Raw genomic sequence first — 22,802 nt, forward strand, 5'->3', positions numbered from 1 at the left:
AGAAAAGAGTAATAAATTTGTACTTTCTAATTAAACTGATGTTCCTTTGGGGGAAATTTAAAATAAATAGTACTCTTCTGCTGTGATAACACTACCATAATTTAATAACAATTACAATAAAGAAGTTGAAAATTCTCTATGTTAAAGATATTTAAATTCAGTAAAATATTTCATACGTACACTCAACCAACAAAAATATCATACCTCTCAGTTCATGCTCTATTGAACTCTTTAAAATTTTAAGCACAAATAAAAATTTCATGAGTCACACATTATGGCAGAAGTGAAATAATTCAAGTTCTGTTACTCATCTTTGTAATTACCGCGCTATCACTGTTTATTTCAAATATTCTGTTTAAACACAGTATATGGAGTTAACTGCTGCAGAAGGGAGCTGGAATGAGTCTCAACAGTCACGAAGTTACTCTAGGAATGTATCTGCTTACAGCTGAGCATGTGGGTGGGGTTCTATTAGTTTCCTAGGCCTGCTGTATGAAAGTACTTGGCAGTTTAAAATAATTGACATTCATTCTCTCATAGTTCTGAAGGTCAGAAACCCAAAACCAAGGTGTTGGCAGGGTCACACTCCTCCCACAGACCCTAGGGAGGACCCTTGGGTCTTCTAGATTCTGGTAACTGTCAGCACTTCTGGGTTTGTGGCTGCATCTCTACCACTGTCTTCATATGTGCTCTCCTCTTCTCTCTGTATTTCTTTCCTGTATGTCTCCTATAAGTGTACTTGTCATTGGATTTAGGGTCCCCATTCCTCAATAATCCAGAATGGTCTCATCTCAAGAACCTTAATTATATCTGCAGAGATGATTTTTAAAATTCACACGGGTTCTGGGAATTAGGATATGTGCATAACTTGGGGGGCACCAATAACCCATTGCAGAGAACAGCTAAACAACTGGGAGTTCTCTGAATAACTTCTATGTAGAAATCAATATTTATTAAAGGATAACATATTTAAAAAGTATGAACTAATTGTAAGCTTAGGTATATATTACTAAAACCCCCCAATTACCTTTGTTATCCTACTGCAGGGCACGAGCCTCTCTGTTTTCCCATCCTATAAATGTATCTGATGGCTCACCACCTCTTAGAACGTGTCCCAGCGAGTGGGCACAGGGCCCCTTCCTCTGGGATTTACCCTCAATTCTGTCTCATTTTTTCCCCTGACTCTCATTTTTCTCTCACCCTAGAAAATCCTTTCCTACTGTGAAGGACAGACGGTAAAGAAAAGATGGGAGCAAGTGAAATTTAAACTTCTCATACTGTTTTCTCTCCAAGTTTTTCCTATATGCCAACAGTTAGATTCCCTTAGGAGCCTAGGTATTCTAAACCATACAGTCATAAAAAGTCTCTTTCTCTCTTGTTTTACGGTTCTCATTTTTTCCTTAAGGCATACCACTCTTTGGGAGCATTGCTATAGAAAATGAAAATCTTTATCTGCAGCTCTTTTGGGTTATTTACTATGTTCCCCCACTTGCAGAGTAGAGACATCCCCTTAAGGCTCACTTATTTCTCAAGTGTTTCACTTGACCAGAAGTTTAAAATATTTTTCCTTAGGCCTCAGGCTTTAGAATCTGCTTAGCAGAGTTAGCCTGAGCAAGATATGGCTACGCATGAGGTCTTGATTGCACGTTCAATTCCTACATCCACAGTAATCACCATATATATATATATATATATATATATATATATATATATATATATGGTGATGCATATATATGGTTATGTATATATATGATGTTACCATGTAGGTGTACGCCATCTAGGTTGCAGGTTGATTCCTTTATCCTAATTACCTGTAAGAGACAGGGGTTTATGATGTCTAGAAACTCAGTGTTGCCTTCTCCTCTGCAGCCAACTATCCTCTAAATGCATGCTCCCTCACATGTTATGCCTCCATTGAAAATATACGCTATGAAGCACAGCACGGTTCCTAAACATAAGGGTTGGTGACAAAGAGCATGATTTAATCCTCGGTTCGTGCAGACCAAAGGACACTCAACTGCATCATCCTTCCAAACACTGCTCCCACCCATCAGCGCCTTAGCTGCCTTTTCATATTGTAACTGTTAGATCAACAGGATATGTGCCATACCTTATTCAAAACTAAAAGTATAAAGAATATCTCTTTAAAAAGTCAAGTTTTTTAATTCTGGTAGCCTTCTCCCAAAACGTCTGTGAATTATTCTTTAAAAATGAGTTATTAAGCTTCTTCATTTGCTTGCGTTTCATTATTCATTCACCTCAGAGAGAACTAGAGCAGGCGTAATCAAGAATTCTATTTCTACTACTGAGTTTCAGTTTGTCTTCCATAATTTCATTATTATATTTTCCACACAGTTGCAATTTCCCTCTTTCTATACTGAGATTTACTATAAAGTTTCGGAATCATCCTGGATACTGTATTTGCAGAATGTAGTTGTGACAACTTTCATTGAAAGTTTCTTTTATCTTACATATGCTTTCAAGCAAGATCTATATTCTGCTGTATGGGAGAATGGGAAACTGAGTTTGCCAAATGGGAGCTTTCTAAAAAATTACGTTGACATTGTGGGGAGAGAGTGAGAGGGAGGCTGCAACTGTCAAGACTGTTTCCAGTGAGGAGTGTGCTATGTCAATCAAATAGGAGCACTAGTATTTTCTTTCTAATAAAGATCATTCATAGTTCATAATACTTCAGAGTCCAGCAGGAAAAAAAATCTGGAAATTAACGCCTTGCATTTAGAGGAATTATTACAGTTGAGACTGTCCATTTATTTGTTGATTTTTTAAAATTCATGTGGCCTCCCCTACATTAGTCTGTAAGCTTAGTGAGGGCAGGGACTATGCCTCTGGCTTACTTGTCTGTTTGGTTCCACAAAGTACTCCAGTGTCTAGTAAAAAAAAAAAGTCTGATACACAATAAGTGCTTAATAAATATTTGTTATATGAATGAACTGTCTTCATTCCTTAGTAAAAAATGCCAGCACTGAGATTGGGACTTCTGACTCTGATAGGAAAACTCACTATAATAATTAGTCTGTGGTTTTGTTGCTCATTTACTTCTAACAATTGCTTCAACTCTGCAAGATGGGTTTCTTCAACTCTGCAAGATGGTGTTGTAAACAGACATGATAATATGCATATGGTCTGATCTCAGGACCGTTTGGCGGTCCCTTAATAATGACATTTTCCACCAGTCCCAGGAATCCTGTCGTTAATCGGGTAACAGGTTCAAAAGCTCACCTGCTATATCTACAGTTTGTCATTATTACTCATTCATTTGCCTGATTTGGATCATAATACTGAAACCCTGGGAGCCTTAAAAGAGACCTGGTTCAGCAATAGTGCATATGCAAATTTTCCCCTTGGCATCTACAAATAGAATAACTGTGGTAACAGATGCCTTCTAAATTTGACAGCAAAAATATATAGCTATTTAAATATCAGATGACTACAGACGTTAAAAGGGAACTCCCATTATCTGAGGTCAACAGCACAGGAGAGTCGTAAATTCTACCTTGTTGATCGATTCATATTAAAGGCCATTGGATCTACCCACATCTCCCTTTGCATATACATGCTCCCTCCTGCACAAAGCTGTAGTGGTACTCTGAACATTTCTGGAATTAAGAGATGTGTACCTTTACTGGTCAAACTGCCACGTTTCTCCTAGTCTACCTTCCCAGCTTTATACCTCGGCTTTTAAGACTCTCTCTAGAGAAGGATCCTCCCATCAGAGACCAACCACTGAATAAGTAAAAGAATGGCTTCTAGCCAAGTTGATTTTCTACCACTCTAACTCATTATTTGCAACAAGTTAAAGGTAAAAACAAGTTAAATACCAGACTAGTTTAGCATATATTGAAAAGTAATACTTCAGGGAAATTAGTGAAAACAATAAATGTAAAATAAGGTCTTAAGCTGGCATTCAGAAGCAGCGCTGATGGAAGATGGGCAATGCCAGGAACGAACCCACACCCATTATGCAATAAACAAACATCCAACAACACCTTCATTCACCCTCAATAACCTTCTCTCTTGGATGCTTGAAATCCTTCAGAAAGGTATATTCATTATATCTCCATACCTTTCAATAGTCCCTTAGCAATGTATAGAATGAGGTAATTTTAGAGCCATAATAAATTTTGGGATCCACTTGAATGAGGTGAGATTCACATTTCTTCATTATGTAGTACAATCAACACAATTTGAATAAACATTTCCAGAGGTCTAAATCTGTAATGCAGACAGGGTCCAGCTTTGTATTACCAATCTTGGGGTTAAGGCTTAGGAAAAAGAGTGAATTTTATTTACAATGAGCTCTAGGTTCACTTAGCTTATTAATTCTCAGAGCTGCATGTATCAGTGAGGATCGGGTAGATTATACTGCTGAAAAAACACCAAATATCATTGACTTAAAAAAACAGTGGTATACACCTCACTTATAGTACCTGTCAACCTCTGATTGGTTGGGCGATCACTCTACTCACTGTCACTGCATTCCACGCTGAAGTAGGAATCATTGTCAGGAAAGCAAAAGGTGTTGTTAGAAGGAAAGGAAAAGCTCTGGAGTGTCTTTGCACAAGTAATTAAATTCTCCTACTGGAAGTGATAGGTATTACTTTTGCTTATTATTTGTTGGCCAGGATTGTCACTTGCCCCACCCAAACAAGGAAGTTCAAGAAATATAATCCAATCCAGTGGCTGTAAAGTGACAAGGTAGAAATGGTTAACAAGCAGCAACAATAACCTCACTTCATGAGCTTTAGAACTTCAAGAGGAAGGAAGGAAGCATTAAAGGGATGAGAAGATGTCAAAACAGTATCCTCCAGTGGAATAAGGCTTAGCAGGGCAGAGTTTACCTCAGTCAGCCTTATTGTAGAGCTCCTATTATTCCAGACCCCTTTGTTTTTGCTTATTTGCCCTTTTCATTATCTAACATTCCCAGTGATATTCTACATTAACTTTTATCTTAGAATATCTTATAGGCTCCATGGGTAACAGATATAGCTGATTGTTTTTGCTTCCTTGTATTTGCAATATAGAATATACGACTCCTAAATCATCTTCACTATTGCCTCTGAAATCTGGAGTGGAGGGATACCTGTGACTTACAGTAAAATATCTGGTGTCTAAAAATCAAAAGGACTCTGATTAAAAGATAATCTTATGTTGATTGACTTTTATATCAAAGCTTCATATAATCACTGGATGATTTCTCTGATGAAATATTATGAAAATGGAGAGAATGATTTGTCCATCTCTTCATATATCATGAATCTTTAGGAGAGAGAAATCGCTGTTATTAGAAAAGGAACTGACCAATATAAATGGGAAAATTTATGTCTTTGAGCTGCATTTGAAAGGCTATATTCTGTCTCCCTATAATATTGGCCAAAAGCACAAGATAAAAGCATTTTCTAAGATTCTGCAATGAAAATGAAGCTTAGTCTCTGTTCTGCATAAATTACTGGGTCACCACAAAGAGTTCAAGGTTACTGAAGGAGTGCAGTATTGACAAAAGGGAAATAGAGGTAGGAGGGGCAATTAAAATAGAGATACAATAGAAGGGAAAAGAAAATACATAGAAGAAAACACAGCAGGTTAAATGCATTATTTTATTTTCATATCAATATTGGCACTGAGGAAAAAAAAACATTATTCAATGGTTCCCCTGCTACCTCCCCCAGTAAGTGCAGTGAGATGCTACTGAACACCAAACTCTCCACCATAGGTCATTGTATTCAAGGTCCTCTGTGCAGTAAATAGAGAGAAATGTTTGGCCCTTTGTCTTGGCTCCTGAGAGGTAACCTCTAAGCCCTTGGTATGCCCTGCCTGATAGGAGGGTCTTTATTTATTTGGGGCCTTGGGCCATACCAGACAGCCTATGCTAACAATGTGATTTATGGTGGCAGGTTGGGGGGGAGTTGGACTATGCTTACGAGCTCAACATCTAGAGAGGCTGGAGGCTAAGGTCAGCTATGTGTGCAACAAACAATACCAATGTGACTAAGCCCCGAGAAAAACTCTAAACACAAAGACTTGGGTGAACTTCCCTGTTGGGAATCAGCTGTCACCAAGATGGTAAGGCTATGCATGGGTTAGAAGTTGATAGCCTCTTGATTGACATGGGCCCCAATCTCTCTTTATAACACACCAACATTTTTTACCAGATAATAAATATGCAGCAAACCAAACCTACTGTTCCCTAAACTTCTCCAATTATACAACTTTCCTTGGAAGCAATCTAACATGAAAAAATAAATTTACTGAAACCCTGTTTCATTTGCCAAAATATCAATTTGTTAATGACAATATGCCAAATTCACCAAAGATACTGACTTCCTAAAGACTTCTTTCTTCTTGGTTTCTATTAATAATCTTTACGAGAATTTTTATTTAATGGTTTGACAGATTCTAGGATGGCTGCAGAGTTAGAATTCCATGTCCAGATCCCTTGTCCCTTTGTTTCTCTTAGTTCCATGCTTCAGTTTTCCCTCTTTCTGTCCTTTATTCTCTCTTATGTAGCTCCTTGATGTTTCCTGCCCTCTAGGGCTTTTCAACCCCTTGGTCGCCTTTCTCTCTGCCTCTGTCTTCCTATTTTTTATCTATGCCAAACATCTTCCATTTGCCCCTTCAGATCGGTTTCCTCTTCTCCATTCTCCTCTCTTCCCCAAGACTGACCTATATGGATGGCATCAGTGGGCTCTCTTGCCCTCTGGCTTTCAGAAGGGTTAGGCCAATAGGAAACACTAGCAAGAAAATGAAAGAGAGCAAAAGAGGTTGGGATTATTATGCCTACATGGTAGCTATAGCTGGCACTACCCACAGACTAAAAGTCATAGGCCCTGTCAGATAGCTCTCGAGCCAGCTCTCTCACCTACAGACTCTAGAAACTTCTCCCTCCCCTTAAACTTTCAAGACTAGGGGTGGCACACTAGTCTGGGGGTACTATTCCTGGGATACTGTACTATTTTTGTGGTTTCCCTACACTCTATGGACACCTTTGAAATAGTCCCTTTTTATAGGCCTTTTTGAATTAACCTAATTTGGAAGTGTCATATTTTTTTCTTTACAGAACACTGTCTTTTAGTATCCCTTACTCAATGTCCCTCAGTCTTCCACTTCTTCTCTGCTCATGATTTTTCACCCTTTGGGAGGGAGCAGTGGCTGAGACTCGACTATGGACTCATCTTCCTCTCTCTTATCCAGCTCCCTTTACTTGCATGAGGACGCATGGTGGGGAGGGACTGAGGGATGCAGAGGAAGTCACTAGATGTAGGGAGATAGAGATGGGAAGGGGGTAGAAGAAAGCCTGAGGAGCAAAGAAATAAAAATAATGGTTAGCCTGAGAGGTAGAGAGGGGTCAGGAGGAGAGCAGGAGAGCCCGGAAGCTTGGTAACAACGGAATTCTGGTAGCCACAGCCTCCATTCTGCACCCATCCATTGTGAATGGATAGAAACTCAAAACCTAACTTTAATACTTTATTTTTCCATTTGGTAAAGATCATTTGTTGAATTGATGTTTGACCAATGGATGAACTTTTTAATGTTTGCTTATTTTGCTTCATCTTATTCTTTCTCTACTTTTTCCTCTGAAAATACTACTCATTAAAATCCAAAGATCTGGTGTTAAGTGCCTCCAGTATTTTGAAACCTTGCATGCTGTCCCCCAACACATACATTCTTCTGACTGTCCAGAGCATTACCTTAGTGCTATCCAAGCAAAAATTTCAGTGAGCAAAGTTAGAAAGTTAGGAAAATGTAATTGAAGGCTATTGAAATAGGAGAAAGAAAGCAGAACGCAGTCTGAACTAAACGCCACTGGAAGAAAGTGGAAGAGGTTTGAAGGAGCTGGAGCGGAGGGGGCAGAGCACAGGCCATTTCCTTGGGCCTTTTCCTTGGGTCTTTTCCTTGAGCCATTTCCTTGGGCCATTTCCTTGGACCTTTTCCTTGGGCCTTTTTCCTTGGGCCTTACCCAAAGGAAAAGTAAACTTTCGTCTCTAGGACAGGGGGCTAAAAACATGGAGCAGGAAGTTAGGCTCTTGTCCTCCCCCACAGATTGGGAGATAGGGGTATTATCTTCTGTTGTGATTACATTTCAAAGGGATGACTCCCAAGTCCTTGAGAAAGACAGTCAGGGGTTATAATTGGCCAGTGCCTTTTTATTTTTCTAATGGGTGGAGAGAAGGAAGGGTTATTCGCTGAGGGGGATCTCCCCTGTCCCCAGCCTCCCACCCCCTCACAACGCCCACCCTCCAGCAGCCCACGCTTAGAGAGCTTGACTCAGGCCTTGGCTGAGGCATTCGAGTTGATTCTTTGCTCCTCCAGACAGGTAGGTGGAGCGTCACCATTTCTCACCTGCCTGAATTCACCTCCTGCCCTTCATGAGCCACAGCCTGCATGGGTGCTGACACCAGCACTGCAGCGCTCAGAGCCTGTGAGTACTGTGGCCCCATTTAGACCTGAGGCTGCACAGCCAATGGGGAAACTGAGGCTGGCCTCATCTCACCCATGGCATGATGCCCCCTTTCGGGCAGGTCAGTGGGACATTCACCTGTCATCCCTGAGCTCTGGCCTTTTTTTTGTATGCATCAGTGTTCTATATATATATATATATATATATATATATAAAGTCAATAGTTTGAATATGATTCAAAATTTGAGCATCTGTTTACATCAAAGCAGAGATTTTTTGGCCAGAGACTTTTAGAAAGTTTTATATCACTAAAGAGTAGAAAAAATTTATGAGTTTTCTAAAGTAAATGCTCCAAGAAAAGAAAGGGAAGAGACCATCTGGATTCTGTAAGGGTTGGCTTATAGGGGAGGGACCTAGAGTCAGGAAGAACATATCTCAAGTTTAGTCAAACTTATGGAAACATTAAGGCCATCTTTGTCAGTGCTCTGTCTATTTTAGAGCCATTTATGTATCTGTCACATTCCACATATGCATTGTGAGTTTTGCGAGGGCCTGAAACTTGCCTTGCCACTATTCATACCCCTCTCATGGGGCACTGTAATTAAAAGGTAATTGTATAGTATGCATTGAATCAGCATGAATACTAGACAGTGATAATTGTGTGTGTGAGTTCACGTGTCTGTGCTGATGCAAGGATTGTTTCTGAATTCATCCTATTCCTTCTCTTTTAAGGAGCTCCTTTGCCCTCTATCATGCACAGAGTTAGAGATGGAATTCTAATAATACTTGAAGTACTCTAATCTTCTGACCCTGAGATGTGCCGACAACTCATATTAATTGCCTATCTTGCTGACATTTCTCTGGAAGTACATGCCATTTTCTCACAGAAAGGCTCTGTCAAAATGAGGAGGTAAAGCAAGGAAGTCTGGATGGAAACACCAAGAGCATATTTTGATAGGGATACAGACTCTCCACCATCTTCTCAAATGTCAGTCTTAGAATCCAGCCTGTGCAGGGAAAGGTGAGAGAGGGCAGAAACGTGTGCTGAGTCCACAGGATGATTCCTGAGTCTCTGATCCATTGTGCGCTATGACTAATGCACTATCTAAAGGACCACTTAGCAGATAACTCCTACATTGCCTATGCCCTCAAGTTTCCTCCCCAAAGATACTGAGTGTACATGATTTGCCCCTGAAATAAAAAAGCCAGGATTGATAGTCAGAGCTTCTGGAGTCTCTGCACCACAAATGTAAAAATAAACAAAAAATTCAAAGGGTCTTAGGCTGCCTTAAGATTATCCTTTGAATGCAGAGCTGAAAGTGCTTTTCCTCCAGCTCTGATCATTAGTCTTTGTCTACCATAAATGAGAGATCAACACAATGTGCAACAGAAAGTCAGTCACTCTGGAGGGTCTTGCAAATATGTTGGTCATTTGAAAGGATAAATCATCTCCAATCGCAACCCAGATTCAATGCGGCAGTAATCTCATTTGAAGCATTCTCATCTCAAAAATGGCAATACACTGAGTTGTTTGCTTAGAAATATGGTAAGAAAGGCTTTGCTCAACGTTTTATCCCTACAGTAAACACAGCCAAGGTTTTCTAAGGCACTAATCCCTCTGGAGCTCTTTGCCTAGTATGAATGCAAATGCAGGAGACCCTTGCCTCCAGCATGACAATAAAACCACCTTCTTTAAAGAAAGGAGCCCTAACCCTTCCTTCTTTGGTTTTTCCCTTTCTGCCTTCCATTAAACAGACTCGCTTGGTGAGTCTACTCTTTGTAGATGTAATCTGGTTAAAATGAGGTCATATTTGATAGGGTGAGTTTTAATCTAATACGACTGGCTTTATTTCAAGAAGAGAAGACAGAGACACAGGGAAGAGGACACCATGTGAAGACAAATAAAAACACAGACAATGGCCATGTGAAGATGGAGGCTGAGACTGGAGTTATGCTGCCACAAATTAAGGACCCAGGGGGCTATTAAAAGCTAGAGAAAATGCAAGGAAGCATCCTTCCCTAGAGGCCCCAGAGGGAGCATGGCCCTGTCAACACCTTGATTTTGGACTTCTGGCCTCCAGAATCATGAACCAATAAATTTATGTTGTTTTAAGCTTTCTAGTTCGTGGTATTTTGTTACACAGCAGCCCTAAGAAGATAATACAAATGCTTAACTGCCTTTCAGAAAAGGAAGCTGGGAAGTGTCATAACATCCAGCACTGAACAAAATTATCGCTTGTCAGAACCTGGGGTTTCCTCCTGGGCTTCGGCAATGGTTCTGCCCAGTGAAGGAGCCTGACAAGTCTCCGTTCAAATTCCAACTCTGCTTCTTGCTGGCCGAGTTATCTCAGGTGGTGATTTAGCCTCCATAAGCTTGATTCCTCTCTGTAAAAATGGGTGTAATGATAGCTACTATGCAATGTTTTGGTTTTGGTTTTAGGATTACAGAAGATGATATATGTAAAACACCTCACATGTTAAACTTTCAGTCAGTCTAGGTTCCTTCCTTTTCTCTCTCCTTTATCTTCCTAGGCATACACCTTCCCAACAACCACCCATCGACTAATCCCCACTGAGGTTCCAGCTGATAATAGCTTCACATTTTATGTATCCCAGAGATATCTGTAATTTAACAGACAACTCTTAAAGGCAGAAAAGCCCTTGAGGTCAAAGCAAAGAATTCTATTAGAAAACTTCAGGCTTTTTGATAGGCAGTGGAGTACTTATCTTTTGAGCTACAGAACTTTGCAGAAGGCAGTCAGAACACACCTAAAAGGCCTCTGGCCCAACTCCTGTGGCTATCCCTGCTTGTTAATCATTTCTTTTTGGAAAAATGATTCCTTATGTTTTCTAATCTGTTGCTTCTTTTTGTGCATTCATTTATTAATCAATTATTCCTTTATTCTTTTATTCATTCTCTCATTCAATTTATTAAGTACATAGTCTATGCAACACTTTCTAAGTTACAAAGATCAACTTAACAAAGCTACTGCTTGCTTTAAAGGAGCTTGTAGGCTAGCAGTCAAGAGGAGACACTCAGAAAAACAGATAATAAATATAATTTAGAAATCTCTAATATTCAGAACTGAGATTTTTATTTTTGTGAGTCCTTTCTAAGCAATCACTTAATCTCATAACTTTCTGTCTTTTCTCTTCTCTCCTCTCTTCTTCCCTCCTTCTCATCTTTTTTCCTCTTTTGTGTTTATTTTCTACCTTTCTTCATTTTAAATTTGCATTTATGAGAGTAAAAGCTGATGTGCCTGTAATAAGCCATTTTTCTTATATTTGTGTGTATGTATGTGTGTTAGTGTGTACATCTGTGATAATCTACAAGTGAAATTTGTTTTTTCTCTCATATTAGTCTAAATTACTTATAAAGAGATGGCTCCTCCATTCTCTAGTCCATGCAGCAAACAGCTGACAAATTAATCCTTTTAAAACAAGATTTTTCTATTTAAATGATTGCTAGACTTAGAATCCATATATCTGAATTTATGCTCTACCTCTATTCTTAAATACTTGTTAAGTCTTTTTTATCAGGAGTAGTAAGACTAATAAGAATAGTAGTAGTAGTAGTTTATAATAGCTGACACTTATTGAGTATTTATTTATGTACTACACACTGTGACAAAACTCAAGGAGAATTATATTTCTATGTCAGTAATTCAAAGGGAAATATATTCCTTTTTTCATTTTTAATATAAGCTCTCAAAAGTTTTATAAGAAACAATAGCTTTGAAAGTCAAAGTATTGGATTTGCGTGAAGCACGTGTTTCTGAGAAAAGTCTATTGAAAAACATAAAGGAAATCCTTACAGAAAGCAAGATATAGAGTAGATGCCTTAACAATAAATTGAAAAAGAAAATAAAGAATTATGTCCAAGGGGAACTAAATGAGGATCAACCAGCCTGGGAAGGGGCAGAAGACTGGAATATGAAGAGGCATGGTCTTGGATACCTAGGACAATGAGGGTGGACCTAGAGGTTGGAGAGGATCACATAAAAGGGAAAGAGTCAGGATTGAGAGACAGCCCAATGTTATCACTGTGACCAGAAAATTGCATGTTTGAGGAACAATAGCTATGATAGTTAATTTTATACGTCAACTTGTCTGACCATGGGCACCCAGACTAAACATTCTGGATGTGTCTGTTAGGGTGTTTTTGCATTTGAATTGGTGACCTCCCCAGTGTGGGCGGGCATCACCCAATCCACTGAGGGCCTGAATATAACAAGATGGAAGAAGGAAGAATTTGTTCTTTCCTGCCTGATTACTCAAGCTGAGACATCCATCTTTTCCTACCCTTGGTGTTCCTGATTCTCAGGCTTTAAGACTCAGACAGAATTACAGCACTGGCTTTTTTGGGTCTCCAGCTTGCAAGACAGTAGATCGTGGGACTTCTCAGTCTCCATAATTGTATGATCCTATATATAATCTCCTATTGGTTCTGTTTCTCTAGAGAACCCTGAAAAATACAATGGGTATAATTTGAATGAATACATGTTTCCATGTTAGCTCTTCAGATGCCAGTGTCTTCCCTCTTTAGCTGCCTGCAAGACAGCCCTGGCTTTCTCGGCAGAAAAAGCCTAAGTCTTTGATGATTTCCTTCCAAACGGATCCACAGAAACATCCCTCCTTCCAGTAGCTCAGAAAACTTGTTAACACATCAAACACACCTGAAGCAGTTAAGATGCTTCAGAAGAAAAGACTCCAAAATCTATAATTTAAACAGAATGGGCCTAAGTGGCAACTTACCACTAAAAACCAACTTTGATTTATGTAGGGATAGCACCTGTAATATATTAACCACTGAATCATCTGGGCATAGTTTCAGACGCTACCCATTTTAGAATGCCTCATGAGTAGAGCAGCACACCTAGACTAAAAATAAATAAATCTCCCACACACTTCAGGATCTTTCAAGATGGGTTCCATAGTGCCAGAATGTGCTTTGGGATAAAGATTATCCATCTCAAACAGTTTAGTAATAAAGATGGTGATAAGAATTAATCCTAAATCACACAATTTTCTCAGTGGCTTCTAAATTTATTGGGACATATTTGAGAGTTCCCCTATCTCATTGAGGAGGGGGGCGGGGGAAGATGAGATGAAGTGGGGATTAGATTTTCTAACAATGACCACAACAATATATTACATTCTATATCTAATAGTCTTCTGCAGTGTGACTTTGCCATGCTGTTTTAATTGCCTTCTATTCATCCCATCGGTTAGGGAGGGATTCCCACCCTTGAAGATGGCTGAACACACAATACTCAACAGTGGACAGATGAGGTCAATAGCAGGTTATTAGTCACATATATTCATAGTCCCAGGGAAAGGGACACCACGTGGTATACACTGCCACCTGGGGGTTGCACTTGGGAACAGAGTGAAAATCCAAGCGCTGTGAGAGGCAGGCTTTGTAGTACCAAGAAGGTGATGGTGAGCCCTGGCTCAGGCTGCACAGGGTGACTGGCTTGCTTAAATGGTTCTGCAAGCTGTCAGGAAACAGAAACAAGCAGGAACTGTGCCTGCTCCCCTTAATAAGGAGGGTTGTTTGGTTAGGACACTTTATCTGTGAGAGCAGAGTAGGGAAGGAAACTTGCAGTTAGGCCGTTCAAGGTGAGGCCCTGGTTTTATCAGATGTCAAGACAGCATATAGCATTGGTCCTTAATTTTAAGCCCTACACAACATGTGCCTCCCTAAAGGGGAAGTGTCTAATCCTCTTGTAATCAAGAGAATGTGGTGAAAGTGATACCATATAACTTCCAAGAGGGTAGGTCACAAGAAACATGCAGCTTGTTGGAATGCTTCTTCTCTGGACAGTCTTCTCTCGGAATCCCTTTTGTGATACATAGAAGAACAGATGAAGGTGGCCAGTTGAGAGTCCCTGGGTGTTCTGCCTGTACGGACTGCCATTTGGAGAAAAGAAAAAGAAGAGGAAAAGGGAAAGAAAACCTAACCATATGAACAGAGCATCTGTTTAAACCCAGAAGATATTAACTTATCCTTATATTGTAAGATGAGATAGAAGAAACCAGCAAGAAAACAGAAGAAATTTTACTTTTTTTTTGCACATCTAGTTTATGCTGAGGGAAAATATACTTGCCACTTATGTTTCTTCAGTCTCAACATTTAACAAACAATTAACACATGCCTATCATGTGGCTGTAACATCCCAGTTTGGAGATGTCCTCGGGGTCTGGAACAAAGGGAGCAGAGCTAGGGACACCTTCTAGGAGCCCACAGCTGACCCTGCTGGGCAGGAAAGTAACTGGAAGAATACAATGCATTGTAAGAGGTTCTCTTAGGTGTTTGGCATGGTGGTGGAACAGAAGAGAGGTCCTCCAGCCTCTCTAACTGGAGGCCCTCTCTTAACTGGAGAGTCAGAAAAGGGAAATGGAAGTGATTAAAGCAGATTGATTATTTGTTCCTCCTAGTACTCTTAATACTATTAATAAGCTGCCAGGCATCCTGTAGATGTGAAGTAGAATAACAGAATTAAGAGATCATTCTTCTGCTCCTTCATGAGTCATCCCCCCATCCCAAACTTTCCGGATTGTCTCTACTTATAATCTCAGTGTTCATCTTCCATTACTCCTGGAGCAGGCCTGAGTTTTATACAGTCAGAGGGCTGTACCATTCCAACATCAACTTCCTTTCTATTAAAGTTTGTTTCCTTGCTCTCAGATTCAAGAAACCAGTTTTGAAAGACCACATAGTTAGGGGAAAAGATTTGCCACAGATTCGCTAACGTCACCCTGTCTAGGGTAAAACATCCTTCCCTTAAAATGGACTGTTCGGGCAACATGGTTCTTAAAGTCCCTTCTGCTCTAAACTATAAACCTGTGAGATATTTAATAGAGAGAAGAAGAGAAAGCACTGGTATATTTGATTTGTCAGGCTTATACACATGGGAACATTTCTTAATTTCTCTTCACATTATATTTTAATCTTGGTCTTTGTAAATTGGGATTACTAGTGTCAATATTACTATGTTTGTATCAATCTTGGTTGCAAGTGACAGAGAACAAATATACTTAATGTAGCAGAAACGTAATCTATTGAAAGTATAAAGGGTAGTTCATAAAATGAAGAATCGCAGGAACGAAGGAAAGCTCCCCAGTTATCAGAAAGTCAAGAATGGGCAGAATGCTGAGGAAGCTAAAGTCATTAGTACCACAGCTATGATCACACTAGCACGGGAACTGCATGGTTAATACTGGGAGCCACCACTAGCCCAGATGTCATGGGCACCACGGATTCTGGATCCATCTTTGCTTTCTAGCACTGAGCATGCTTCATTGTATTACTGGTTCCACTTCAAAGTGACAGGGAGAAATATCCAATTGGCCAAGCCGAGCTCATATGCCTCCACTGTACCTATAGAGGATGGGGAAAAGGAGTCTTTGGACCTCTTTATTTCTGTAGTAGTGGGCTATGTTTTCACCAGGTCTCTCATATTGGGAAGCCCCCTACAAATAAGTCATTTTTGCACTGTAACCTTATGAGAAAATTCCAGAAGTCAAGTGTGGTATGTCATGCCTGGCAAACAGAAGGTACACAGTTCCTGGGAGCTATATTTAGGAACTGGGCTACCCTGGCTGCCTACCCCATAACTGGGGTGTTAAAAGTATCTAAGTTCATCAAGGATGCTAATGAGACCCAAAATACACAGTCTCATGATTCATGAGAAGCAAACATGGCCAAGTGTTTGAGCTCAGCATGGGCCAGAGAGAGCTGAGGCTCAAGGTTTTAATAGCACTATGGCAAAAGCTGCAGCTTTCCATATCCCAGTCCCTGGTGGAGACTCTGCTTGGTAATCCTCCTCTCTCTAAAGCCTGTCAGCAGAATCCATTTCAGAGACGGTGAGCAGCTGGCCACTGGGGTAAGAGCTCTATCAACTGCTCTTGGTAACTGCTGCCTCTAGGGAGCTGGCCTAAAGAAGCTATTCATTTCCTCCTGTGTACATCCTCAAACAAAATGCTTATGGTAAAGAGGTTTCTTTTTTTTTTTTAATTAATTAATTTATTTATTTTTGGCTGTGTTGGGTCTTCATTTCTGTGCGAGGGCTTTCTCTAGTTGTGGTAAGCGGGGACCACTCTTCATCGCGGTGCGCGGGCCTCTCACTATCGCGGCCTCTCTTTGTTGCGCAGCACAAACTCCAGACGCGCAGGCTCAGTAGTTGTGGCTCACGGGCCCAGTTGCTCCACGACATGTGGGACCTTCCCAGACCAGGGCTCGAACCCATATCCCCTGCATTGGCAGGCAGATTCTCAACCACTGTGCCACCAGGGAAGCCCCTCTTTTTTTTAATTAAGGATCGTGATAGCAGTAGAATCCACAGGATTTTTTTGTTTTAAGAATTGTGAAACACTTTCATGTGTATTGTATCATTTCAACCTTACAATATCCATGGGGGAAACTAATACTCAGAGAGAAGTAACTTGCACAAGGATGCTCAAAGGGGCAGATGGGTAATGAAACATAGGGCTGTGTGACCCCACAGTCCTTATTTTCACTCTACCACTTTCTAAACCTGTCACAGTACATAAGGAAGTCACATAATAAATGTCTAGAAGGTCAGAGTTTAAGGAAAATTTTTTTATATATGTATAATCTATATTCTTTTTTTGATTCTTTTCCACCATAGTTTATTACAAGATATTAAATACAGCTCCCTGTGCTATACAGTAAATCCTTGTTGTTTATCTCTTTTATACATGGTAGTGTGCATCTGTTAATCCCATATTCCTAGTTTATCCCTCCTCCCCTTCTCCCCTTTCGTAACCATAAATTCATTTTCTATGTCTATGAGTCTGTTTCTGTTTTGTAAACAAGTTCATTTGAACTATTTTTTAGATTCCACATATAAGTGCTATCATATGATATTTGTCTTTCTGTCTGACTTACTTCACTTAGTATGATAATCTCTAGGTCCATCCATGTTGCTGCAAATGGCATTATTTCATTCTTTTTATGGTTGAGTAATATTCCATTGTATATATGTACCACATCTTCTTTATCCATTCATCTGTTGATGGACACTTAGGTTGCTTCCATGTCTTTGCTATTATAAATAATGCTACAGTGAACACTGGGGTGCATGTATCGTTTTGAATTAGACCTTTTGTCTTTTCCAGATACTATATGCCCAGGAGTGGGATTGCTGGATCATATGGTAACTCTATGTTTAGTTTTCTAAGAAATCTCCATACTGTTTTCCATAGTGGCTGCACCAATTTACACTTTCACCAACACTGTAGAGGAATCTGAAAGGGGAACTCTTAAATTCATTTCTTAAATGAATTAGCAAGTGTTTGAGAATGAAGTCCCTGGAGATTACATAATTTTTCCATAAAATTATCTAAGTACAAGGACCACCTTGAAATAAGGCTCTGAGACTAATGCAGGGCTACAAGACAATCTGCACAGTTGGAGCTGTTATGTCTGTTGGTTTGTTTTCAAATGGAGACTGCATTCATATACTCTGGGATCTAAGGCTCCTAACTTGGAATCCTGGTCTGCGTCTTCTCTGCCTTCTCAACTGCTTGAAGCCTCAGTTTTCTTATCTGTAAAACCTACATTTGGGGTTTGCCATGGTTGATACTTATCATGACAACTTTTCCCTCTATAGAGCTTCCTGTCCTCTGGATTCCAGGGAAGTCTACTATGAATTCCCTAATTACCTGCAGAATACAAGAAGGTCTGGCTTCCATCCATAGTATGTGGAGGTGGCTAGTTTCCTTCTGATTTTGACCCTAAGTTCCATCAACTCCAAAGCAGCACAGGCACCTTAGAAAGAAGGAGGGAGGTAGATGTCAAGATATTCACTCCACTCTGCCCGTGTCTGAATCAGAGCCAAGCAGCAGTATCACCAACTTGCATTCTTTTTGCACAAGATTTAGGAGTTGTCTTCATATTCATTTGATATCAACTTCCAAAGCTAGATGGTGTTCCTATAAGGCCATACAAATGGGGCCACGGAGGATTCAAGAATAAAGCAAGCTCTACTAGGAGGTTCTATGCATTTCAGTGGATTTGAAGGTTTTTGAACTACAAAGGTAATTGAGATCTTCCTTTATTAGCTGAACTTTCTGGAGAAGTTCATGGGAATTCAGAGTTGTTTGATGAGCTGATGTAGCCTGTTTCTTGGAATATCACAACCACATGGGACAAAGTTAAAGTCAAAGACATCAGTCATGCATTCTTTGCATTCTTCTAGAATCTGAACTTGAGGTGCTCAATACGTAAGGCCAAAAAGAAGTGAGTAAACACAGGAAAAGGGCAAGGGTAGAGGTAAGGACATCTTGATGTGGGAGCCAAGAGGAATGAACAAAGCTCATGTTCTGATGATCTCAAGCTGCTGACTTGTAGTGCAACTTTTCTTTGCCACAAACTAGTCTAGAGAATGGCTATCTTATCAATTCAGGTCCCTTTCAACCATGGGAACTTCACACTTTACAACGGAGCTGACAAAGGCCTTGAAGGATGAGTAGGATGTCTGTCAGTAAGAGATGAGGGAGCATTCAGTCAAAGGAAACAGCCTAGGGGTATGAAAATACACATTGTGAACCATCAACAAATAATTGGGTATAGGGCAACTGCCATTTAGTGAGGGGAAATGACAGCGTTATAGCCATAATTCAATTTACAAATGATTTGCTTTAGTCATAACATATATCACATCTAGACCTCAAACATGATACACTTAAACTTTGGTGCTTTTGTCTTTCTTACTGCTTACTCTACTTATTAAAACGTTTTAAGTGTCCTATCTTACACCATACATAAAAAAGTAACTCAAAATGGATTAAAGACTTGAAAATCTGAAACCAGAAACCAGAAGACTAAAACCCATAAAACCTGAAACACATAAAATGGAACCCTTGTAAACTGTTGGTGAGAATGTAAATTGGTACAACCACTATGGAAAGTAGTATGGAGGTTCCTCAAAATATTAAAAATAGAACCACCATATGATCCAGCAATTCCACTTCTAGGTATACATGTAAAGAAAATGAAAACACTAGCTCAAAAAAGTATGTGCATTCCTATGTTCACTGCAGCATTATTTACAATAGCCAAGATATGGAAACAACCTAAGTATCCATCAACGAATGAACAGATAAAGAAATTGTGACACATTGAAGGAGCACAGAATATGCCACCCAAAATATGCCATTTTGGCATATGGATTATTTTGAGCAAAAGGCAATGCAGCAGACTCAGGAAAAACTTTGACCTCTCCCCTAACTACCTAAAAGAATTTAGATAAAGGGCCTGCACCAGAAGAAAAGCTATTACCAGAGGTAACTTTTTTATCTGAAAGATCTATCTGCATGGCAGGGCAAACTTCTAATTACCAAACATCTGCTCTTATCATTCAGTGAATCATTCTCCTCCCCTTTGAAGCCCCAGAATCCTATCTCATTCCTTAGCTCAGGATGGCATATAAGCCTCAATTGCCCAATTTGCCCTTGAGTCTCATATCTTTGGGTCTTCTGTGTGTATAAAATTAAATTTGTTTTTTCTCCTGTTAATCTGTCTTATGTTAATTTAATTACTAGACTAGCCAAAGAGAGGAAGGAAAATTTTTTCTGTCCCTACAATATATATACAATGGAATATTACTCAACCATAAAAAAGAACGAAATCATGCCAATTGTGACACCATGAATAGACCTTGAGGGCATTATGCTAAGTGAAATAAGTCAGAGAGAGAAAGACAATACTGTATGATCTCACTTACATATGGAATCTAAATATGAAAAAAAAAACCCTTATATATAGAGAGAGAACAGATTAATGGTTGCCAGAGATGGGGGGTGGGAGGAAGTATAGATTCTGAATAAATTTATGTAAACTTTAATAAAAATGCAATCATAGATCCTATAATAAAAGAGGTTTTAATTATCCATGGTGTTATGCTTGGGTGATTAACTATGACCCCAAACCTGAAAAAACTGACAGTCTAAGAGTCATACCTGTGAGCCATTTGCACTGTGAATGTTGTAGAATCTTAGGTAGGGAAGTAGGGACATATCAAGTGCCATAGCCTAGCACAGTGGTTCTCAAAGCCTGAATTCTAGGCCAGGAGTAACAGCATTAATTTGGATCTTATTAGAAATTTAAATTCTTTGGTCCCACCCCAGACCTGCTAAATCAGAAACTCTGGGGATGGAGCCCAGCATTCTGTGGTTAACAAGCCCTCCCAGTGATTCTGGTGTGTGTTAAAACAGGAAAACTACTAGGCTGGTGGCTAGGGATACAAACTTTCTCAATTCAGATCATAGCTCTGCTATTAACAGCTGAGTAAGCATCGGGCAAAATAATTTCTCTATGATTGTTTCCTTATCTATAAAAGGGGGATAATATTAACACATGCCTCAGAGGTTTATTGTGAGAATTAAATGAGTCAACATTGCCTGACCCCCTACTAAGGACCATCTAGCTCTTGCCTTTAGGGTAGAAATGGCACGAACTTTCAGTTCTGCCTTGACCTCTCTTTTAGACCTTGGAAGCACTGTTTTTTAGAACTGTTGGACTATTTTCAATTATAAAATGAGAACAATCACCTACGTCCCTTTAACGTTTGAAATGGATTCTTCAGTAAAGAGCTGCTTTTCTGTCCTTGATGGGAAGAAAAATATCCCTTACGTTTCAATGATGAAAAAAAATACCCATTATATCTGATCTACTCTTACCACAAGCCTCAGGACACAGTTTCCAGAGTAAATTATAAGAGCCACAGGCAGCAACTATTGCTTTTCAAGCAGCTCCATAATCCATCATTCTGCCTTCACTTATTTTCCCACAATTCACCTGGATGCAAAGAGGTTTCTACCTAACTTTTAGCAAAACATTAGGAATTCAGGCTCCGAGCTAAAATCCTTGTCTTCATTTTGTTTAATATTTTGAAGAATCTGACTCTTTAGTATTGATTGACTGACCAAGCAGGCAATCAAGATGCTTTATCAATAACAGTCACTCATTTGGTGCCTTGTTGTCCTTCCAGAGCAATAGGTGGTTAAGCTCCTTTGACCTTCTTTTTTAATTAATTCCAGACTTTATTAATAAGCCCCTTACAAGCCTCCAAAGCCCTTCAAAATTGCATCTCTCAAGAAGGAACTGTTCCCCCTGGATTTTCCTGAAATCAATGAGAGTGAAGCCAAAGCCAAGGGAGGCAAAACTGGTGTGATGACAGAAGGACAAGGGGGAGCTGGGTATGTCCCATGAGCTGACCTGACAGCTGATGGATGGAAGCCCAGACCCTGAGGTAGAGCCCTGGAGAATGCCCCCACCCCTGCTATTTGGCTCAGAGCAGAATACAGGAATGGCTAATTGGCATTGCTTCTGACTTCATCGCTTTTGCCCAGAAGCAAAAGTCACTGGAACAGGAAAAAGTAATTTGGGTTCCCAGAAGAAGCACATGTAATTCTGTACGGTGCACTCAACTAGAAGTTCAGAGAATCGACTGCCAAGTGGCTGCCCCTGCATGGACCTCAGTTTCTTCATCGATCAAATGACAGGATCTTCCTGGATGGTTTCTTGAGGTCTCTACTTCTGATCTTCCATAATTACTTCATTTCTCAGAGCTACTTCTCTCACTGCAGACATAATTACCAGGGCAAGACTTGTGTAGATCTGGGTCCTCTGGACAGACGCCAAATTCCATTCCTTTATGAATTGTTTCACGGCCCATTACAGATGTTCCACACAAGTGACCATATTTGCCTCTTCTAGTCAATAAAAACATATTCAGATTTCAAGGGCTAAAAATCCAGCATTATATATATTTAATTCTATCACTTAGAATCTTATTTTTGGACAAATAAGAAAGATTAAAAGTAAGAATGGTATAACCTATAGCTGTACACACCACCTAAAATAGACAATAATTATATTTTGTAAAATTTGCTTCATTTCTTTTCTTAAATTATGAAAAGATACACATTGTAAATGAACTTACAATGCACTCTGCTTTATCTACAATTCCATTCTAGCAAATTTCCTTCCATCCCCAGGCAACCATAAATTTTATGTGCATTATTCTAGTACATTTTAAAATACACATGGATATATTAATGGACTGATAGAAAGATGGATAAATTCATGAATGCATAACAATTCCTGATAGATATGGATAGGTAAATAGACAGACAACACTCATTTATATATATTTGTGTATAGTATTATCTATGGTTTTAAATTTGCATATATATTTATTATATGTATCATTCTTCAAATAGCCTATTTCCCTCAAAACTTATGTTTTTGAGATGACCAATGCTATAAAGAAGTCTAGTTCATTCCTTTTAATTGATGTCAAGTACTGAATTATACAAATATATCATATTTCATTTTCCATTTTTCCAGTATTAG

The 22,802-nt window shown here is 39.5% G+C and overlaps 1 pseudogene; it reads left to right on the forward strand.

Annotated features, from left to right (window-relative positions):
- The first annotated feature begins 8,173 nt into the window (after window positions 1–8,173).
- The window catches only part of LOC114887597, a 43,046-nt pseudogene continuing 28,417 nt past the window's right edge, over window positions 8,174–22,802 (forward strand).

The sequence above is a fragment of the Monodon monoceros genome, unplaced genomic scaffold, assembly GCF_005190385.1.
Source record: "Monodon monoceros isolate NGI ecotype Baffin Bay Population unplaced genomic scaffold, NGI_Narwhal_1 Super_Scaffold_7, whole genome shotgun sequence".
In the NCBI taxonomy this organism is placed as follows: domain Eukaryota; kingdom Metazoa; phylum Chordata; class Mammalia; order Artiodactyla; family Monodontidae; genus Monodon; species Monodon monoceros.